The 22,163-nt window shown below is 43.0% G+C and overlaps 1 protein-coding gene and 1 pseudogene across 5 annotated transcripts in view; one reads left to right on the top strand and one right to left on the bottom strand.

Annotated features, from left to right (window-relative positions):
- TNRC6A (trinucleotide repeat containing 6A) overlaps positions 1 to 22,163 on the top strand; it is a 224,813-nt gene that overhangs the window by 13,077 nt on the left and 189,573 nt on the right. The gene's annotated exons all lie outside the window — the stretch shown is intronic.
- Positions 101 to 19,489, bottom strand: LOC113883379 (annotated as a pseudogene).

The following is a 22,163-nucleotide window of genomic DNA, read 5'->3' as shown; positions in this document are numbered from 1 at the left end:
GCTCCTGAGCAAGGAAGAGCCTTCAGGTTTCTTCTGGGGTTCCCAGAGCTTTGGGCAGGCAGTGCACATCCCCTGGTGCCACCTGACCTCATCCCCCAGCTTAGGGCAGCTTCTCTCTGCCTGTGAGCACCAGGGTCTACAGGATGACAGATGGTGATACAGTTCCCTTGATCACATCATTCTCATCCACCACCACGAGTCAGTGACTCCCTTCTTCCACTAGCCTGCTGAGAAAGGTCTCCAGAGCCTCATGCAGGTCGCACTTGAAGCTACATTTAAAGTACTGTGATCGATTTTTCAGGGCTTTGACTACAGGCACATCTAGGTTGTGGTAGATCTTTTATGCTGCCTGATGGATAACATCACTGAAGAAGGAAATGGTAACCCACTCTAGTGTTCTTGCCTGGGAAGTCCCATGGACAGAGAAGCCTGACCGGCTACAGTCCAGAGGATCCCAAAGAGTTGGACGTGACTGAAGTGACTTAGCACGGATAACATCAAATGTGGAATAGATGTTCACCACCTGACCTTCCTCGTTCACTGGCAGATCCTGTACAGAGATGCCCAGAGCCGTGTCAGTGGGGTCATAGTGCAGAACATGGCAATGCTGGCATAGAAGCTAATCTTCTATTAGACTTAGACATGAATTCTGGCTTAAGAGCTCAGTGATAAACACTTTGAGGAACATGAGAATGCACTTGTGGGTGAGGGTGTACAAGATGTTGCTTGATTCTGGGTCAACAACTGGCAGCCTGTGGATCTTGTTCTGAATTAATGAAAAGACAGCATTAAACAAGTTGGCATTAGAAGAAATGCAGACAAGTGGTTTAAAGAAGTCCTGTATATACACCTCCTTTCAAGTTTCTATTTTGTATTCTTCCAGCTCATAGCTCTGGAACCAAGGCTGACATATAGTAATAGTGCAGGATATTGATGAAATTGGTGATAATCCACATGCCCACAAGTCCTTGCTTTTTAGTATCCAGGAAGGGGCAACTTGTATACCTGCAGGGAAGTAGCAAATACAACCAAATTGGAGCTTGTGAGACTCAGGTCATAGCAGCCAGAAACTTTATAAGGGAAGGATATATGCTATTGGTGGATTCTGGGGTCTCTCTCTCTTTTAATTAATTAATTTTATTTATTTTTGGCATGCAGGACCCTTGTCGTGGCATATGGGATTTTTCATTTGGTGTGAGGGCTCTTCCTTGTGGTATGTGGGCTTCTCTCTAGTTTTGGGGCATAGGCTCCAGAACACCTGGGCTCAGCAGCTGCCACATGTGAGCTCTGTAGTTTTGGCATCTGAGTTTAGTTGCCCCACCACATGTGGGATCTTAGTTCCCTGACCAGAGATCAAACCTGCATCCCCTGTGTTGGAAGATGGATTCTTAACCAGTGGACCCCCAGGGAAGTCCTGATTTTGGAGCCTCTTGAGTACGTTCATTTTTCCAGAGTTGGAAACTCTCAAAAAGTGACCATCTCCATTGCAAGAGGCCCTGGCTGGGTTCATTTGCTCTAGGAACCTCACTTTCTTTTTTTTTATTATAAAGGTACTTATTGCTTTGGTGCTTCCCTCATGGCTCAGACGTTGAAGAATCTGCCTGCAATGTGAGAGACCTAGGTTCGATCCCTTGGTTGGGAAGATCCCCTGGCAAAGGGAACGGCTACCCCCTCCAGTATTCTTGCCTGGAGAATTCCATGGACAGAGGAGCCTGGCGGGCTACAGTTCGTGGGATCACAAAGACTCAGACACAACTTAGCAACTAGACAACTACAACAACAACAAAATAGATAATGTATTTCCTGTGTTTCATGAAGTTAACTAGTTGCTATTATAGGTACAGTAAGAATTAACTCTGTTTTCTGACCTCCTGAGAATAATATTTTAAGGTAAGTGTTAGTCGTGTCCAGCTCTTTCTGGAACCCATGGACTGTAGCCCACCAGACTCCTCTGTCCAGGTAAGGAATTGCCTATTCATTGAACACAACTCAATAACTGGAGTTGACTAATGATAGACCAGGGAACAGTCAGGCACAGTGTAGTAAATTATGTTCTGTCATCTTATAACTCTTAATAATTCAGCTGTCGCTCTAGACATTTTTGTGTCTTTGTCTGGAGAATGGAGAGAAATAAAATTTAGGCTGCTATTACAGACAAGGTAAAAATCTGGGGTGTCGGGGGAAGGAAAGGCTTCACAGAGAAGACTCTAAAATTGGGTGCTGCATGTGAGTGAAAGTTCACGAAGGTGACGGGGAGAAAGAGAGGGCATTCTAGACAGAAGGAACAAGATGGACACAGATCACAGATGGAAGACATCTTCGCTGGGAATAGAGAGGCTGTGTGCATTTGTGAGAAAGAGTTCAGGAAGGCAGATTGAAGGGGCAGGGTGGGGGCCAGGTAATATGGTGTCCTTAAGAGTTAGACAAGCCTGGGACCAGACTCCTGCTTGGCCTCTAATTAGCTCTGCAATCTTGAGCAAGTACCTCTGTAATATTCTTAATTCTCTATGTGTAAATTCATAAAAACAAACTAGTACCTACCTCCTAGGATTACTGTGAGTTTGAAATAAGAGAGTCCATTTGAAATGCTTAAAATGACACTGGATCACGAGGTATCATTTAGGGGCTCAGTCAATAGAAGCGTGCGGTTGCTATTGTTACTGTCACACTAGTAACAATGTGTGTGTGGGTATACACACTAATAACAATAGTGCTTTTATGTGAATCAAGGGACTAGATTATGAAATGGTTTAGAGACCATGTTTAAGAGTACAGGCTTTTTCTTTTAGGTCAATGTTTCTAAAATGTGGTCAATTAATCTATAAAATTAACAGTCCTCAAGCAGCTTCTGTGGCAAAAGCAATGAAAAGATATCTGTTTAAAAATTTTATGAATTTGAAATGGAAGAAAAATTATCAAATACCATTATGCTCTTAATAAGGGTTCACACGTAGAGATGGCTCAAATTGGACAGACTCTTAAGGTGTAGTTAAAATTAGTAGGATATCATTTATTTTAGTTATATCATTGGAATATTATTGTTTATGTGTGTAAAGTTTGCATTTTTTCTTGTTACTCTTGTGTTATGACTCTGATTAACAAAAATAGATTAATGACTGAAAAAGTGATTCATTGAAGTGTAAAAGCAATGATAAAAATAGTACAAAAACTACAATTCAGAAGAATAATTAGTGAACAGGATTTCAGGATCTTTTGGAACAAGAGCATCTGTGAACATGATGAATTCACTCAAGCAGCTGAAAGGGAAAGTGTGAATGGGAAGGGTGGCTATGAATATCTAAAAACAGGATTTTATTGAACCAGCGGTTTGTTCTCCTCTTGTCTCCAGTGTGCACTCTGTATTAGAAACCTCTGTCAGAATGCTTAGTGATGCTCTCAGTGGTTTTACATCATTCCCGAAACAGAATAACCTGGAGACTTCCCTGGTGGCCCAGTGGTTAAGATTCCTTTTTTTAATGCAGGGGGCATGGGTTCAGGGAATGAAGATCGCACATGCTATGCAGCGCAACCAAAAAATAAGCAAATGAAAAAACAAAATAGAATAACTTTATGGGTCAACCTGGAGAAGGAAATGGCACCCCACTCCAGTATTCTTGCCTGGAAAATTCCATGGACAGAGGAGCCTGGTGGGCTACAGTCCATGGGGTCACAAAGAGTCGGACACAACTGAGCATGCTTGCCTGTGGGTCAGCCAGTAGTTTTTCCTGAAGCAGGCACAAAATAATATTTTCTGGTATGAAATTGATGTGTTTTATTTCTAAATGCGAAGAGGCCAGAACAGTAGCATCCACAGATGCAAGCCATGCTAGGGCCAACACGTTTATAAAACTGGCCTCAAACTCGGGACAAATAAAATGCTGGGAGAGGAAGCCAAAGCAGTCCTGGGCAAACCTAATGTCAGGACAGGATGCTGCATAGTGCAAATGACACACAAAGATGTGGAGCTCTTCTTATTGTAATGATGACAGCCAGATTTTGTTTTCAGTTCAGTTCAGCCCCTCAGTCATGTCTGACTCTTTGCGGCCCCATGGACTGCAGCATGCCAGGCTTCCCTGTCCATCGCCAACTCCTGGAGCTTACTCAAACTCATGTCCATTAACTCGGTGATGCCATCCAACCGTCTCATCCTCTGTCATCCCCTTCTCTTCCTGCCTTCAATCTTTCCCAGCATCAGGGTCTTTTTAAATTTTTTTTTAATAGTTGAGTAATTTATTTTGCTTTATAGTTAAGTAAAACTATAAAACAAAACTATATTTTGTTTTATAGTTGAGTAAAACCACAGAAAGGGAAAGATATACTTAACTGAATGCAGAGTTCCAGAGAATAGCAAGGAGAGATAAGAAGGCCTTCTTAAATGAACAACGCAAAGAAATACAGGGAAGCATAAGAATGGGAAAGACTAGAGATCTCTTCAAGAAAATTAGAGATATCAAGGGAACGTTTCATGCAAGAATGGGCACAATAAAGGACAAAAATGATGAGGACCTAACAGAAGGAGAAGAGATTAAGAAGAGATGGCAAGAATACACAGAAGAACTGTACAGGAAAGATCTTAAGGACCCAAATAATCACGATGATGTGGTCACTTACCTAGAGCCGGTCATCCTGAAGTGTGAAGTCAAATGGGCCTTAGGAAGCATCACTATAAACAAAGCTAGTGGAGGTGATGGAATTCCAGCTGAGCTACTTTAAATACTAAAAGATGATGCTGTTAAAGTGCTTCACTCAATGTCAGCAAACTTGAAAACTCAGCAATGACCACAGGACTGGAAAAGGTCAGTTTTCACTCCAGTCCCAAAGAAGAGCAGTACCAAAGAATGTTCAAACTAACACACAGTTGTGCTCATTTCACATGCTTAGCAAAGTTATGCTCAAAATCCTTCAAGCCAGGCTTCAGCAGTACTTGAATCGAGAACTTCCAGTTGTACAAGCTGAGTTTCGAAAAGGCAGAGGAATCAGAGGTCAAATTGCCAACATTTGTTGGATCATGGAGAAAGCAAGGGAATTCCAGAAAAACATCTACTTGTGCTTCATTGACTATGCTAAAGCCTTTGACTGTGGGTCAGAACAAACCATGGTAAATTCTTAAAGAGATGGGACTATCAGACCACTTTACTTGTCTCCTGAAAAACCTATATGTGGGTCAAGAAGCAACAGTTAGAACCAGACATGAAACAACTGGCTGGTTCAAAATTGGGAGAGGAGTACAACATGGCTGTATATTGTCACCCTGCTTATTTAACTTCTATGCAGAGTGTGTGTGTGTGTGTTAGTCGCTCAGTCATGCAGAAATGCTGGGCTGGATGAATCACAAGCTGGAATCAAGATTGCTGGGAGAAGTATCAACGTCTCAAATGATGCAGATGATACCACTCTAATCGCAGAAAGTGAAGAGAAACTAAAGAGTCTCTTGATGAGGGCAAAAAGAGAGTGAAAAAGGTGGCTCAAAACTCAACATTACAAAAATTAAGATCATGCCATCCAATCCTATCACTTCATGGAAAATAGAAGGGAAAAAAATGGAAGCAGTGGCAGGTTTCCTTTTCTTGGGCTCTGAGATCACTGAGGACAGTGACTGCAGCTGTGAAATTAAAAGATGCTTGCTCCTTGGAAGGAAGACTATGACAAACCTAAACAACGTCTTAAAAAGCGGAGACATCACTTTGCCTACAAAGGGCCATATAATCGGAGCTATGGTTTTTCCAGTAATCACGTATGGTTGTGAGAGTTGAACCATAAAGAAGGCTGAGCACCCAAGAATTGATGCTTTTGAATTGTGGTGCTGGAGACTCTGAAGAGTCCCCTGGACTACAAGGAGATCAAACAGGTCAATCCTAAAGGAAATCAACCCTGAATATTCACTGAAGGACTGATGCTGAGGCTGAAGCTCCCATACTTTGGTCACCTGATGGGAAGAGCTGACTCATTGGAAAAGACCTTGATGCTGGGAAAGACTGAAAGCCAAAGGAAAAGGGATGAGGATGAGATGGTTAGATAGCATCACCAACTCAATGGACATGAGTTTGAGCAAACTCCAGGAGACAGTGGAGGACTGAGGAATCTAGCATGCTGCAGTCCATGGGGTTGGAAAAAGTTGGACATGACTTAATGACTGAACAGCAACAACAACAAAACCATTAGTGGGAATAGAATAAACCAGCTCTTTGCATCTCTGTGGTACCCATATGAAAGAGAAAGACATACCTTATAATTTTGAATTCTCATTATCATTTCATCTAATATTTTTGTGAGATATGATGCAGATTAGAAGTGTGTTTGAGGGTATGCTGATGAAGGACCAGGCATGTGTCCAGCAAAAAGGTTTGGTATGTCAGTATCAACTTTTTTTTTTTAATATTTATTTATTTTTTGGCTGCCTCTCGTCTCAGAGGATGAGATGGTTGGATGGCATCACCGACTTGATGGACATGAATTTGAGCAAGCTTCGGGAGTTGGTAATGGACACGGAAGCCTGGCACGCTGCAGTCCATGGGGTCGCAAACAGTCGGACACGACTAAGCGGCTGAATTGAACTAAATGGGTCCTAGTTGTGGCAGGCAGACTCGGTAGTTGTGGCTTACAGGTTTAATTGACCATGGGGCAGGTTGGATCCTACTTCCCCAACCATGTTGAGACCCACGCCCCCTGCATTGGAAGGCAGATTCTTAACACTGGAGCACCAAGGAAGTTCCCGTATCTATTGCTACAAAAATGTACAGCCACTTCAAAACCTCACCGCTTAAATAATAGGAATTTATTAATCTCATGAGTCTGTCGGCCAGTGGAGTGGTTCCTCTCATCTCAGCTAGGCTTACCCTGGTGTCAGTGACAAGATGTGAGCAGGACCAGCTGTGTATTTTGTGGAGCTCAGAGCAAAATGCTGGGCCCCTTATTTAGACATTATGAAGACTTTTAAAGTAATGACAACAGAACATTAAACCAAGCATGGGATCTTTCTTACCGTAGGACCCTGTGTGACTGCAAAGGCCAAGAACCATGAAGCCAGTCCTAGCTGTGGGTCATTGTGTAGGCAGCTCTGCTGCCCTCAGCTGGGTTCTTCCCTCTGTCTGAGTAGCAGTGTGGCTAGTCTGGGTTAGACTTGGCTGGGACAACAGGGGTAGCTATACTCTGTCCATTTCATCCTTTAGCAGGCTGGCCCAAGCATGTGCATGTGGCAAAGAGACAGGAGGAAGGATAGGCAAGCCCAAACACGCAGGCACTTCTCAGGTCTCTGCCTTGTCACATTTGCTGCTGTCCACTGCACGAGTGGGCTTCCCAGGGGGCACTAGAGGTAAAGAGACCACCTGTCCAGGCAGGTAGACTTAAAAGACTCAGATTTGATCCCTGGGTCGGGAAGATCCCCTGGAGGAGGGCACAGTAACCCACTCCAGTATTCTTGTCTGGGGAATCCCATGGACAGAGGAGCCTGGTAGGCTGCCATCCATAGGGTTGCACAGAGTCGACATGACTGAAGCAACTTAGGAAGCACACACGCACGCACATTGGGTCACAGCAACTCCTATGGCCAACCCAGAAGTAGAGGGGGAGGGTGCTACCACACTATGACAAAAGGATGAAGAATTAGGGCTGCTTTTGCTTTGTACCTCCCTCGACTACTCAAAACCAGCTGTATCCGAGTGCTAAGATTGCACATTGTCTTATTTACTAAGAACAGTTAAGAATGGTGATCTTTGCTAAGTGGTGAAGAAGGAACGAAAATTGTTAGCACCATCAAATCTCCACGACAGAGCATATGTCTTTTCCATGTGTCTTGTGAAGAAATGGGTAGCTTGGACTAAGACTGTTTTTCTACCCTAAAATGTGCAGGCTATCCAGGGGGAACGTACTCATGTGAAAAACTGAAACGAGGGAGGAGATAAAATTTCTTTATAATGCTAATAATGCCAGGAAAAACCAGAAACCAGAAATCATCCTTGTCATTACTGGTGAGGAAATGTTATCTCAAAGGTTTCCAGTGGGTGTCAACATGCCATGGGCAATAGGTTGAAAATCTCAAACCTCTCATTTCAACCTCATCAGATATTAAGTGCAGAAGATAACATATCAGGAAATTGAACTGTGATGCAAGAGGCTTTGTCAGCCAACAATGAGTCTTCCCTAACACTTGATTTTTTTCCATTTTCTGGAGAAAGACATCAGTGACACTGGGCATGTTTAAAAACCATTTAGTGTGCCAGAAAACATGGAGAAATTCTTTCCTGAGCTGAACCCAAACAGAAAACTTTAGAAATGCATTTGTATCTGTCGTCCAAGTTAAAACATCCAAGGACATCCCTGGTGGTCCAGTGGTTGAGAATCTGCCTGCCAAGGCAGGGGACATGGGTTTGATCCCTGGGCAGAGAAGATCCCACATGCCAACTAGGGCAACTAGGGGCACGAGGGGCAACTAGGCTGGTGCCCCACAGCTAATGAGCTCGAGTCCTGGAGCCCACATGCCGCAACTACTAAAACCTGCAACCTAGAGTCCATGCTCCCCCCGCTACGAGAAAAGCCATGGCAATGAGAAGGCCATGCACGGCAACTAGAGAGTAGCCCCTCCTCCCCACAGCGAGAGAAAGCCCATGTGCAGCAGAGAAGACCTAGCACAGCAAAAAATAATAAATATTTTTAGAAATCCAACCATACAGCCTTTGACTTAACTGCTTGTAAAACTGGCCTTCAGTGAGAGACTTCACCACTGTTTCTAGGTATATGTCCCCATCCAAATATACACAGCACAGTATGTAGGGCCACCGAGCATTTGCTGCCCATCATTCTCAGTTACGGGCTTCCCAGCTGGCACTAGTGGTAAAGAATCGGCCTGTCAATGCAGGCAATGCAGGTTCGATCCCTGGGTCAGGGAGATCCCCTGCAGTAGGAAATGGCAATCCACTCCGGTATTCTTGCCTGGGAAAACCCATGGACAGAGGAGCCTGGCAGGGTACAGTGCATGGGGTCTCAAAGAGTTGACTACGACTGAGCGACTGAGCATGCATACATTTGTAGTTTTGCTTTCTAATTTAGCAGAGCAAGAGAAATGTAATCTGTCATTAATCCAGATACACATATACATGTGCATATTATGTACTCTAAAGATTGATTGCAAATAATAGTATCCTTTTTGCTGATTTGTTATTCCTCACCATTCTACCTTTGCTATTTCAACTTTCTATCCAAACTCTGGATCTGAGTACCTTTGAATAGTTCTTTTTAGTAAGCCTGGTATACGGCACCATCTAAACTCTTGCTACCTATTATCCAAAATTCAGGTACCAAGTGTATGTATCCCTTGCGATATGAACTTGATTTCCAAACTCAAGGTCAGGAGGTAAATAGGTCTGATAACAGGGAATACTTGAATACTATTAATTTTAAGTTATATATTAATTTTATTATTTAAAACTTTTGTGAATGTTTACCTAAAATTGGAGGTTTTCATATGCTCCATGCAGCTAATAAGAGGTTATTAGGCACTGAAAATTTACGAAACACTCCTTTCCTTTAGGGAATGGGAGGGGGTGGAGATCACTGAAAGAGATTTTAAATAGAGGGGAAAATATAATCAGATCTGCATTTTCAGATTATTCAGGAAAATAGTGTTGAGTTTGGAAGATGGCACATAAAATTCCATACTGGGGACTTCCCTGATGGTCCAGTGGTTAGGAATCCACCTGCCAACGCAGGGGACTCGGTTTGATCCTGGTCCAGGAAGATCCAACACGTTGCGGAGCACCTAAGCTTGGGCGCCACAGTTACTAAGCTTGCATGCCACAGCTACTAAAGCCTGCATGCATAGAGCCTGTGTTCACTAAGAGAAGCCACTGCAATGGGAAGCCTATGCTCTGTAACTGGAGAGTAGCCCCTGCTCACTGCAACTAGGGAAAGCCGAATGCAGCAACAAAGACCTAGCTCAGCCATAAATCAATTAATTAAAATAAGTAAACAAATGAAGGTACCGGTGTTCCTCCCAAAAACTTAATACTGGCCGACTTTATTCTTTCTACAAACATTCAGGAACCTACTGAACAGAGCTTGTACTGGAGGATACAAGAATGGAAAGATTGCAATGGGGGTCTATCGTCCCGAGTCCAGCCTCGTGGAAGTGACCACTATTCAAACAAATTACCCAACGATTAAATCACAATTGTGTTAAGTCCTGATGAAGAATCAGGAGTGGCTCTGAGAGATGGCACGGAGATAGAAACCGTTCTTAGAGAAAGGTGAGACATGAAGGTGAGAGAGGAAGGAGATGAAAGATGATTCCAGTTTTCTGGTTTAGAGCCTGAGGTTATTGACAGAAAAAGGAGGGCGGATTTAAGAGGAAGTGATTTGCCATCTTTTGATAATTAAGTGCTGTGCTGTGCTGTGCTTAGTCACTCAGTCGTGTCCTTCTTTTCGCGACCTATAGCCCACCAGGCTCCTCTGTCCATGGGGATTTTCCAGGCAAGAATATGGGATTGGCTCGTCCTCCTTCAGGGGATCTTCCCGACCCAGGGATCAAACTCAGGTCTCCCACATTGCAGGAGAATTCTTTACCATCTGTGCCACTAAGCGATGGACATGATGAATTTGAACTGCCTCTGAGATATGCAGGATAGTTGTCCAGAAGGCAGGTGTGTATTTAAATGTGGAGAGAGAAATCTGAGCTGCAGGTACATATTTGGGGATACAGGATGGACTGGTAGCTATGGAGACTGACTCAGCTTGTCCACTATCCTTAATAGCTTCTCCTCTGGCCTCAGTCAAGGCTATAGACAACTGTTTCTGCAGGGCAAGATATTTTTTTCAACCAGCTTCCATCTCTTAACTTCCACTTTGAACCTCCCTACTTTGGTTTAGTCTTTATTGTTTTCTCTTGCCTCAAATCTATATATTTCCCTTATGGAATTTTTTTTTTCTCTTTGGTTGCTCAACTTCATTCACTCTACTTCTGCTAACAGCTTCTGGGTTTTGCTTGAGGCTTCACCTTCCCCCACCACTCTAATCCTATGTATTTCTGGTAATACTGATTCCACGTGAATTAGGGGCAGGAGAGTCTATACCTGTGAAAGAGGCCTGGCTAACCAAAGTGTCCTGGTGATAGTGATTACCTCAGGGTTGATCCATGATCAGAGTAGGAAAATAAAAAAGAGATGCCATGAAAGCTTTGCTGAGACTTCTGGCAGAAAGTCAGGGGTTCTTTCCTCCTAATGTAAACCTAAAGGGATATAACGGTAACATTTCTACGATAGTCTTATAGCCACAAGGATTTTGAGAACAGAGCGAATACAATGAGAGGAACATGAGAATGAAGAAAATGAATCTTGGTGATCTTGCTGAATTCCGTCTCTTACTTATGGAATTTAACCCATTGACCTTGATTATTATTACTGTTTCCTCCTATTTAATTTCTTTATTTTTATTCTTTTAATACAGTGGCTCTCAGATACATAAGTCTGACCCCATCCCACAGATTCTAATTCATTTGGTCTGCAGTGTGCTCTGGCCATTAGCATTTTTTTAATTAATTTGTATTGGAGTATAGTTGCTTTACAATGTTGTGCTAGTTTCTACTGTACAGCAAAGTGTATCAGCTGTACATGTACCTACCTCTCTCTTTTTTATTTCTTTCCCATTTAGGTCACTACAGAGCATTGAGTAGAGTTCCCTGTGCTATATAGTAGGTTCTCATTAGTTATCTCTTTTATACACAGTATCAATAGTGTATATACATCAATCCCAGTCTCCCAATTCCGGAGAAGGCAATGGCACCCCACTCCAGTACTCCTGCCTGGAAAATCCCGTGGATGGAGGAGCCTGGTAGGCTGCAGCCCGTGGGGTCACTAAGAGTCGGACACTACTGAGCGACTTCACTTTCACTTTTCACTTTCATGCATTGGAGAAGGAAATGGCAGCCCACTCCAGTGTTCTTGCCTGGAGATTCCCAGGGACAGGGGAGCCTGGTGGGCTGCCGTCTATGGGGTCACACAGAGTCGGACATAACTGAAGCGATTTAGCAGCAGCAGCAGCAGTTTCCCAATTCATCTCATGGCCCCTTCCCCCTTGGTATCCATGTTTGTTCTCTATGCCTGTGTCTCTATTTCTACTTTGCAAATAAGATCATCTATACCATTTTTCTAGATTCCACATATATGTATTAATATGTGATACATTTTTCTCTGACTTATTTCATTCTGTATGACAGTCTCTAGGTCCATCCACATCTCTACAAATGACCCAATTTCATTCCTTTTTATGGCTGAGTAAAGAGCCTCTTGATGAAAGTGAAAGAGGAGAGCGAAAAGGTTGGCTTAAAGCTCAACATTCAGAAAACGAAGAGCATGGCATCTGATCCCATCACTTCATGGGAAGTAGATGGGGAAACAGTGGAAACGGTGTCAGACTTTATTTTGGGGGGCTCCAAAATCACTGCAGATGGTGATTGCAACCATGAAATTAAAAGATGCTTACTCCTTGGAAGGAAAGTTATGACCAACCTAGATAGCATATTCAAAAGCAGAGACATTACTTTGCCAACAAATGTCCATCTAGTCAAAGCTATGGTTTTTCCAGTGGTCATGTATGGATGTGAGAGTTGGACTGTGAAGAAAGCTGAGTTCCGAAGAATTGATGCTTTTGAACTGTGGTGTTGGAGAAGACTCTTGAGAGTCCCTTGAACTGCAAGGAGATCCAACCAATCCATTCTAAAGGAAATCAGTCCTGGGTGTTCATTGGAAGGACTGATGCTGAGGCTGAAACTCCAATACTTTGGCCACCTCATGCGAAGAGTTGACTCATTGGAAAAGACCCTGATGCTGGGAGGGATTGGGGGCAGGAGGAGAAGGGGATGACAGAGGATGAGATGACTGGATGGCATCACCGACTTGATGGACATGAGTTTGAGTGAACTATGGGAGTTGGTGAACAGGGAGGCCTGGCGTGCTGCGATTCATGGGGTCACAAAGAGGTCACAAAGAGTTGGACACAACTAAGCGACTGAACTGAACTGAACTGAATATTCTCTTGTGTACATGTCCCACATCTTCTTTATCCATTCCTCTGTTGATGGCCATTTAGTGGCCTTTGGTATTTTTAAAACTTTCCCATGTTGTATATGTAGTCAGGTTTGAGAATTCCACATCTAGCAGTCACTCTTGATTTTTTTTTAATGTTTTATTATAAAATACCATATGTACAGAAATATAAGACACTCAGGAAAAAAACATAAAGCAAGCAAAACACAATTTTACCTTGAGAAATGAAATATTACTGGTACCCCAGAGCCTCCTGCGTGCCCCATTTCAGTTCATCTTAAATCTCCTGCCAGATATCTTCTCTCGGTACCTAGGCTCACTCTGTTTCTTCAGCATCCCTGGAGCAATTCAAGCCATAACCTGTTTTCAAACTCCTTCCTGCCCTCACTCCAATGTTGAAGTCTTATGAAATTCTAGTTTCAGGTCTTAATTTTTCTCACAGTACACATGTCTACATTTATTTAGATATAGACATATTTTCCTAGTGTTTTTATTTTTATTTTCTTTTAATTTGGCTGTACCACATGGCATGTGGGATCTAGTTCCTTGACTAGGGATCAAACCCATGCCGTCTGCATTAGAAGGTGAAGTCTTAACCATTGAACCACCAGGGAAGTCCTCAGTGTTTTTAGACGGCATGTTTCTTGTATCCACCACTCCTTTCCCTAGAATTTGCAGTGTTGGAAGCTGGAGCTTCCAAATAAGAACCTCTGTTCTTATTCCAGGAGCTGGTTTCTGAGATTTTAAGGGATGGGGTAACTGTACTGCCTGACTAGATAGTACATTTATATTCGAAGAGGACAGGTATTCTCTCCTTCTTAGTAGGCATTGTGTATTCTTGGGGGCACTGCTCGCCTTCTGTGGCTCCTGGAATTATTCAGAAGTGTTCTACCTTGGAGAGCTAGCTAGGTAGCTATGACAGGGCCAGGCACCAGGAATAGCCTTTCCTCTTCCTCCCCGACCTCGGTCCCTATTGTTTTGGAAGCCCTTTAAGAAGGGCTCTGCTTCCCGATCCAGGCCAGCCCTCAAGTTCAGAGCCTTCTCTAGGAAAGTTATTTATTCCTTTGTTCAGAAAGTAGTCCTGGGGTCTTTATCCTGGGAACTTTCTCTGCCTGGAGCTGTCAACTAGAGGGCAGTGTCTGATCCAGCCAGGCCAAATGCAGCCTGGTACTTAATTACCTTAACAACCGTAGGGGGGCCTCTCTCTCTCTTCATATTTGCTTATTCTAATCTTGGATTTCCCCCTGGCTTCCTTGGGAAGAGCTGCTTTTCCTCAGCAGTGTTTAGTGTCAAGTTTTCTCTACCCTAGTCTTGCCCTTGATTGCAAACTTTATAGAGTCTTACAGGAATTCTTCATCATTTCTTTCTTTGTAAAAAATATTTATTTGACTGCTCCAGGTCATATTTGCAGCATAGGGGATCTTTAGTTGTGGCATGCAAACTCTTAATTACAGCATGTAGGCTCTAGTTCCCCAACCAGGGATCAAACCCCAGCTCCTGCATTGGGAATGTGGAGTCTTAGCCACTGGACCACCAGGGAAGTCCCTTCTTCATCATTTTTGATTTAATAATAGGACTCTTTCTTGGTTTTTGGCAATTATATATGCAAAATTTTCCAGACTATATAAATATTTTATACATAAATAATACATATTAAGTATACATAATTTTGTATATATGAATAATTTTGTATATATCAATAATATTTTTCTGTCATTTTAGTGGAATTTGGGAGCACAGGAAGTAGATATCTGTGCTGAGAAAATAAAATAGTGCAACTGGCATAAGATGGCATCTTATAGGGAGTAGCTGTATTTTTAGCACTACATTTGGGCCTTAATGCATACAGGAGTATGCTACAGTTACTTATTTATATATATATATATATATATATATATATATATATTTTTTTTTTTTTTTGCTGTGCTGGATCTTCCTTGCTACGTGCAGGCTTTCTCTAGTTGCAGCGAGTAGGGGCTACTCTTTGTCGGGGTACTCGGGCTTCTCATTGCAGTGACTTCTCTTGTTGCAGAGCACAGGCTCTAGGCACACAGGCTCTGTGATTGTGGCATCAGGCTTAGTTGCTCCATGGCATATGGAATCTTCTTGGAGCAGAGATGAAACCCATGTCCACTGTAGTGGCAGACGGATTCTTAACCACTGCACCGCCAGGGAAGTCCAGTTACTTCTATATTAACTAATGCTCAGCTTGCTAAGGGCTTCCCTCATGGCTCAGTTTGGTGAAGAATCCTCCTACAATGTGGGAGACCTGGGTTCGATCCCTGGGTTGGGAAGATCCCCTGGAGAAAAGAATGGCTACCCTCTCCAGTGTTCTGGCCTGGAGAATTCCATGGACTGCATAGTACATGGCGTTGCAAAGACTTGGACATGACTAAGTGACTTTTGCTTTTACAACTTGCTAAATTTGTAAATCTAGAAACCCAATTTTCCCTAAGCCTTTAACATATGACTCACAGATAATGTTGTATTTATAAGTCTAGCTTTATCTTAAGTTAATGACTAATTTTCATTTGTTCTTATATCAATGCTAAATTAGCATGTAAATTTTACATAGTAAATGTTCCTAAATATTTAACATCATTTACAAACTTGATTAATAACATTTCCGTAGCTTTGGCATTTTAACCACAATTACAGATTTGATTCTCTTCAGTGCTTCAAACATCTGACAAGGCAGACTTATAAATGGAATAAATAAAATTGCTAAGCGCTGAAACACTGTTTACAGACCTAATAAATCTGAAGTTATTTCCTAATCCAGAAGTTTTTTAACATTCAGTTTTAGTCTGAGTCAATCAAATTCTCTTAAATATTTTAATTAAAGTCACAAATCTTCTTAAATCAATCAAATTCTCTTAAGCTAACATTCTGCCTACTTCACCTGTTTGTAGCCTGGCAACTGAAGGCAGCAGAGGAAAAACATGCACGATTAAGCTTATTGGTTTTGCTTTAAATTTATGTCCACAAATCTCCCGTAAGTCCCTGGTACTGCTTCTAATATTAAATTTCCCCAATATATTTACTCTCCTGTATTCCCAAGTAGCTTTTTTTTTTCTTTTCTTTAAGGGCAGGGTGGTTATTTATTAGCCTTTTTTCACCTTTTAAAAATTATTTCTTTATTATTTATTTTTTTGGCTGCACCGTGTGGCTTGTGGGATCTCAGTTCCCCAACCAGAGTCTGAACCGCAGCAGTGAAAGCCCAGAATCCTAACCGCTAGGCTACTAGGGAATTCCCTCAAACTATTATTATTTTTAATTATGGCAAAGTACATCTAACATAAAATTGACCATCTTAACCTTTTTTTCAAGTGTCTCAGATAACTTTTCACAATTTGTCTCTCCCTACTCTCCGTGGATGATCTCATTCACTCTGTAATTGTAAATATTGGGAGCAATTAGAAAAGAATGATTTTGTTTTCTTCCCACTGCCAGATTTGCCAGCTTGTCTACATCTGTGCCCTTTTAAGCTGCTCTCCCTTGTCTGATAGTGGAAGAACTGTTTGTGCCAATCTCTCCACCAAGCCTTGGATCCCGTCCCCCTCACCTGCTCAAGGACTCCACACCCAATATTATCCCCATTCTCTTCCTTGTCAGCTTTTCCTTCTACTCATCCTTTCCATGGAGAAGGCAATGGCAACCCACTCCAGTACTCTTGCCTGGAAAATCCCATGGATGGAGGAGCCTGGTAGGGTGCAGTCCATAGGGTCGCTAAGAGTTGGACACCACTGAGCAACTTCACTTGCACTTTTCACTTTCATGCATTGGAGAAGGAAATGGCAACCCACTCCAGTGTTCTTGCCTGGAGAACCCCAGGGACGGGGGAGCCTGGTGGACTGCTGTTTATGGGGTCGCACAGGGTCGGACACGACTGAAGCGACTTAGGAGGAGCAGCAGCAGCAGCATCCTTTCCATCAGCACGCCAGAGTGCTGTCTTTAGGCTTTTCCTTTCCTTCCAGCTGCTACCCCATTATGGGAAAGTTCCTTCAAAGGCCTGTCCACACTGTTTTCTCACCACTTTTCTCCATTCTCTCTTTGTGTGTGCTCAGTCATGTCTGATTCTTGGCAACCCTATGGACTGTAGCCTGCCAGGCTCCCCTGTCCATGGGATTCTCCAGGCAAGAATATCGGAGTGGGATGCCATTCCCTTCTCCAGGGGATCTGCCTGACCCCGGAGTTGAATTCTCATCTCTCGCATCTCTTGTATTGACAGGCAGGGTTCTTTACCACTGGCGCCACCTGGGAAGCCCCCATTCTCTTTTTAACCTACTCTAATACTGCCCCCAAGCCGCATGCTTTATAGCAGTGGTCCCCAGCTCTTTTGGCGCCAGAGACTGGTTTTGTGGAAGACGGTTTTTTCACAGACGGGGGTGGGGGATGGTTTCAGGATGATTCAAGTGCATTACATTTATTGTGCACTTTATTTTTATTATTATTATATTGTGATATGTAATGAGATAATTATACACCTCACCATAATGCAGAATCCATGGGATCCCTGAGCTTGTTTTCCTGCAACTAGACAGTCCCTTCTGGGGGTAATGGGAGACAGTGACACCCAAAGTGTGTTGCTTATGTCCAGTCTACTTTATAATATTGTTTTGGTTTTTGTCACTGCGGAAAACCCTGCTTCACAAAGATAGGATGTTGAAAACAGAAGCAGGTCTTTCAGTGCTTTTATGGCATCTCAGGCCTTGACTTTAATCCAGAATGTGTGGAGATTTGAAGTTGTCTCAGACATGCTTTTCAGGCCACCATCATTTGCCATCTCTTCTAGCACGGACAAAGTTGATTCACCTGGCTTATTCACAAATAGGTCTCGGACCCATTCCTTCTCACTGCAGGGATCTTATGTGGTTCTCTTTTGAAAGCTGAGATAGGTGATCCGACAGGAGGTGAGCTCAGGCAGTGATCCGAGTAATGGGGAGCTGTAAATACAGATGAAACCTGGCTCTCTTGCCCACCACTCACCTCCTGCTGTGCGGCCTGGTTCCTAACAGGCCATGGACTGGTACCTGGTGGGGACCCCTACTTTAGAGGACCGTGCTCAGATCCCCCTTTGGCTTTGCCCCTCCCCACGAGGGGAACACAAACCCCTGGATTTGCCCCCTTGCTTGACCTCACTCAGGATGCCTAGGACCCTGTCTCAGCGGTCCCACACCAGTTCCCAGGGCCTGTGAGGGGCTGTTCCCCAAATCACAGGGTTGCAGTGTGTGTTTCTCCATGCCTCAGAGATGGCTGTTGGCTGGGGAGGAGGGTTGGGGAAGCAAGTGTAGGTAAAATTGGACGTTCGGTCTGAAGGGAGGGAAGAAAAAGGGGAAGGGGAGCAGGTCAGGGGCCAAGTGCTCTTTATACCAGTTCATTCTGATAAGGAACTCAAGGAAGTGGAGAATTCTAAGTCTGAACCTTGCCTGCCAATATATAATAAATACAATAATATTTTATTTAACAGTTTGTTCCATTGATATTATTTAAATATTTAGATCTGTGATGAGTAGACCTCCACTTGTACTTTTGGCCCCACGAATGCCCACTCCGGTCAGCCCCATGGAAGCTCTCTAGTGAAGGTCACTGATAACCAGCAGTTTGCCAACCCAGTGGCCACGTCTTCCTCAACCTCTCTGCAGCTTCTGACACAATGATTCACTTTCTCCTTGGTCTGCCTCCTGTTCCCTCTCCATCCATTCATTTGTTCCTCCTCCTCTTCCCACTTATCGTAAATATGCCCCACAGTTCAACATCACTCCACTTAAATTCTTTCCTTTGTTACCTGAGGTCTCATGTCTGTAAATACCAGCTGCGGCTGCTAAGTCACTTCAGTCATGTCCGACTCTGTGTGACCCCATAGTCAGCAGCCCACCAGGCTCCTCCATCCCTGGGATTCTCCAGGCAAGAATACTGGAGTGGGTTGCCATTTCCCTCTCCAATGCATGCATGCATGCTAAATCATTTTAGTCGTGTCTGACTCTATGCGACCCCAGGGACAGCAGCCCACCAGGCTCTGTCCACGGAATTCTCCAGGCAAGAATACTGGAGCTGGTAATACTCTCCGGTAAATACCAGCTATGGCCTTATAATGCGCTCCTCGTCTCCCTGCTCATCACCTCCACTTGGTTATCTAAGAAGGACCCCACAGTTTACATATCCAAATTAGAATTCTTGATTTCCCTTACTAAACCTGTCCCCTCTCACCCCAGTCCCTCCAATATCTTTCCATCATCCACCCAGATATTTAATCCAAAGTGCTAGATGTTTTTCCTAATTTCTCATTACCTGACATCCCACACCAATCAACCCATATGGAAGATATTTGGCTCTGTCATCATAACCTATCTTCAAACTATTCACTTCTCTTCAATTACACTGCTACCATCCTCTTCCGAGACGGTATCATCTTTCACCTTTAAGGGGCCTCTCATCTGGCTGGCCTGCCCCATGTGTGCCCCTCCTCATTACAGACTATGAATTCTTTTCATTTTGTTTGTTTGTTTGCTTTTGGCCAAACCTCATGGGCTTGTGGGATCTTAGTTTCCTGACCAGGAATTGAACTTGGATCCCTGGCAGTGAAAGCGCTGAGTCCTAACCACTGGACCACCAGGGAATTCCCAACAGACTATGAATTCTTACAGTAGCCCCAATGGGCTTTTAAAGCTCATAAACCAGACCACACGATTCCCTTGTTCAAAACCTCCCAAAAAATTCCTTTCACAGTAAAAATAAAACCCAAGGACTTCACTGGTGGTCCAGTGGTTAAGAATCTTCCTTCCAATGCAGGGAAAATGGGTTTGATCCCTGGACAGGGAAGCTCAGTTGGTAAAAAATCCACATGCAATGCAGGAGACCCCAGTTCAATTCCTGGGTTGGGAAGATCCACTGGAGAAGGGATAGGCTACCTACTCCAGTATTCTTGGGCTTCTCTTGTACTTCAGCTGGTAAAGAATCTGACTGCAATGTGGGAGACCTGGCTTCGATCCCTGGGTTGGGAAGATCCCCTGGAGAAGGGAAAGGCTACCCACTCCAGTATTCTGGCCTGGAGAATTCCATGGACTATATAGTCCATGGGGTCACAAGGAGCTGGACACGACTGAGCAACTTTCACTTTCGGGAACTAAGATTCCACATGCCACAGGGCAATTAAGCCCGCATGCTTTGGAGACCGCTCACCACAGCTCGAGTCCATATGCCTCAATGAAAGAGGCTGCATGCGGCAACTAAGACCCACTGCAGTCAAGTAAATTAAGAAAAAAAAGAAAGAAAATCCAGTCTCCTTCCCCACGGTCTTCAAGACCCTACATGACCTGGCATCTACTTGGCTTTCCGTCTCCTCTCTCCATCACTCACTCTGTTCCCCCCGCCGTGCTGCCTTGCAGAGTCTGGAACACACCAAACTCATTTCTGTTTCTGAAACTGTGCTCTGTTTGCTGTGCACGGGTGCTTTGCTTCTGCGCGGTTTGCTCATTCGTACATTTTGGATCTCAGTTCAAATACCTCCTCAGGGAAGTCTTCAAACTATACTCCCTTTCACGTCTATCGCCTTAACCGTGTGTATTTTCTGCAGAGTATTATCAATTACTTTTTAAAAATTGAAGTATAGTTGATTTACAACATTATACTAGTTTTAGGTTTACCGCATAGTGATTTGGTATTTTTGTAGATTATACTCTATTAAAAGCTGTTACAGGATAATGACTATAATTCCCTGTAGTATACCATAGATCCTTGTTGCTTATCTATTTTATACATAGTAATTTGTGTCTGTTAATTCCATACCCCTAATTTGTCCCTCCTCCGCTTCCCTCTTCCGTTTGGTAACCACTAGTCTGTTTTCTATATTTGTGAGTCTATTTCTGTTTTGCATAAGCATTCATTTGTATTATTTTATAGATTTCATATACTGTGATATACTGCATTTGTCTTTATCTGACTTATTTCACTAAGCATAATATTCTCCAAGTCCATCCACATTGCTTGCTGCAAATGCCAGGATTTCGTTCTTTTTATGGCTGAATACTATTCCATTGTCTGTGTGTGTGACATCGTTCTTCATTCATCTGCTGTGGGCACTTGAATTGCTTCCCCGTCTTGGCTGTTATAAGTAGTACTGCTACTATATTGGGGTGCATGTATCTTTTTGAATTAATGTTTTTGTCTTTTTCTGGATATATACCCAGGAATGAAATTGCTGGGTCACAGGGAAGTTCCAAGTTTTGAGAAAATGTCCATACTGTTTTCCATAGTGATTGCACCAGTTTGCATTCCCACCAACAGTGTACCAGGGCACCCTTTTCTCTACATCCTCTCCAACATTTAGTATGTGTAGACTTTTTTTTAATTTGTAGACTTTTTGATGACAAGCCATTCTGACAGATGTGAGGTGATATCTCATTATTGTTTCGGTTGGCATTTCTCTAACAATTAGTGATGTTGAGCATCTCTTCATGTGCTCATTAGCCATCTGTATGTCTTCTTTGGAAAAATATCTATTCATGTCTTTTGCCCACTTTTTGATTGCCTTTTTTTTTAATGTTGAGGTGTATGAGCTGTTTGTATGTTATGGATATTAACTCTTTGTTGGTCACATCATTTACAAATATTTTCTCCCATTCTGTGGATTGTTTTTTTCATTTTGTTGATGGTTTTCTTTGCTGTGCAAAAGATTTTAAGTTTAATTGTGTGCCATTTGTTTAATTTTGCTTTTGTTTTGCCCAAGGAGACAGATCCAAAAAAATATTGCTATGATTTACGTCAAAGACTGTTCTGCCTGTGTTCTCTTCTAGAAGTTTTATGGTTTCAGGTCTTACATTTAGGCCTTTTCTTTTTTTTTTTTAGTTATTGTTGTTTTAAAAGTTTTTTTTTTAATTATGAAAGTATAATGGTAAAGAATCTGCCTGCAATGCAGGAGACCCAGGTTTGATCCTTGGGTCTGGAAGATCCCCTGGAGAAAGGAATGGCAACCCACTCCAGTATTCTTACCCAGAGAATTCCATGGACAGAGGAGCCTGGCAGGCTACAGTCCATGGGGTTGCAAAAAGTCAGACACAACTGAACAACTAACACTTTCAATAACACATTTACAGAAGCCTTGGAAAATATCGAACAAGATTACATATA

The sequence above is a fragment of the Bos indicus x Bos taurus genome, chromosome 25 (assembly GCF_003369695.1).
Source record: "Bos indicus x Bos taurus breed Angus x Brahman F1 hybrid chromosome 25, Bos_hybrid_MaternalHap_v2.0, whole genome shotgun sequence".
Taxonomy (NCBI): Eukaryota; Metazoa; Chordata; class Mammalia; order Artiodactyla; family Bovidae; genus Bos; species Bos indicus x Bos taurus.
This window is presented reverse-complemented; position numbering and strand designations above follow the sequence as displayed.